This window comes from Pongo pygmaeus, chromosome 9, assembly GCF_028885625.2.
Source record: "Pongo pygmaeus isolate AG05252 chromosome 9, NHGRI_mPonPyg2-v2.0_pri, whole genome shotgun sequence".
Taxonomy (NCBI): Eukaryota; Metazoa; Chordata; class Mammalia; order Primates; family Hominidae; genus Pongo; species Pongo pygmaeus.
This window is the reverse complement of record NC_072382.2, coordinates 1,791,071-1,791,938: the sequence shown is the minus strand read 5'-3', so window position 1 is coordinate 1,791,938 and position 868 is coordinate 1,791,071. Positions and strand designations below refer to the sequence as shown.

General features: G+C 39.5%; 1 pseudogene; it reads right to left on the bottom strand.

The window, feature by feature from the left end:
• Positions 1 to 240: 240 nt before the first annotated feature.
• LOC129008276 (large ribosomal subunit protein eL42-like) lies at positions 241 to 610 on the bottom strand (annotated as a pseudogene).
• Positions 611 to 868: the final 258 nt, after the last annotated feature.

The window sequence follows — 868 nt, the reverse complement described above, 5'->3', positions numbered from 1 at the left end:
AAATTTTAAACTGTCAACTTGAATTTTTATATCCAGAAAAAATTTCTTCAAAAATGAAGGTAAAATAAACGTCCTTTTTTTTTTTCAGCTAAAAGATTTCATAACCAGCAGACACACACAAAAAAATTCATAAAGGACATCCTTCAAGCAGAAGGAAAATTATACTAGATGGAAGTTGATCTATACAAAGCAAAGACAAATACCAGAAATGGTAGATTTTTCTTTTTTTTTTTTTTGAAGTGAACATAAACTCAAGATTTTATTGTCTTCATAATAAAAGATGCCACTTAGAACTGGATCACTTGGCCCTTTCTCTTCCTATCTCCTCCCAGTTCAAAATGCTTGCATCTTTTTTAACAGCCAGCATTCTCTTAGATCTTCAGTTGGGCTCCACGCACTCAAGCCCTAGCACAATCTTCTTTGTAGTTTTAGCCTTTTTCTGGAAAATCGGCTTAGTCTGCCCACCATAGCCACTCTGCTTCCTGTCATAATGCCACTTTCCCTGGGCGTACAGAGAATCCTTGCCCTTCTTGTACTGTGTCACTTTGTGAGGTTGGTGCTTGTCACACTCCTTACAGAACGTCCGGCGGGTTTTAGGGACTTTCACCATGTTTGCGTGAGCGCTATCAGCACGGAAAAGAGATTTTTCAAATCTTTTTCAAAGATAACTGACTGTTAAAAACAAAGTAATAAGAATGTAATTTGAAGCTTTTTTTTTTTTTTTTTTTTTTTTTGAGTCAGAGTCTCACTCTGTTGCCCAGGCTGGAGTGCAGTGGCACGATCTCCTCTCACTGCAACCTCCACCTCCCAGGTTCAGGTGGTTCTCCTCCCTCAGCCTCCCGAGAAGCTGGGATTACAGGCAGGCGCC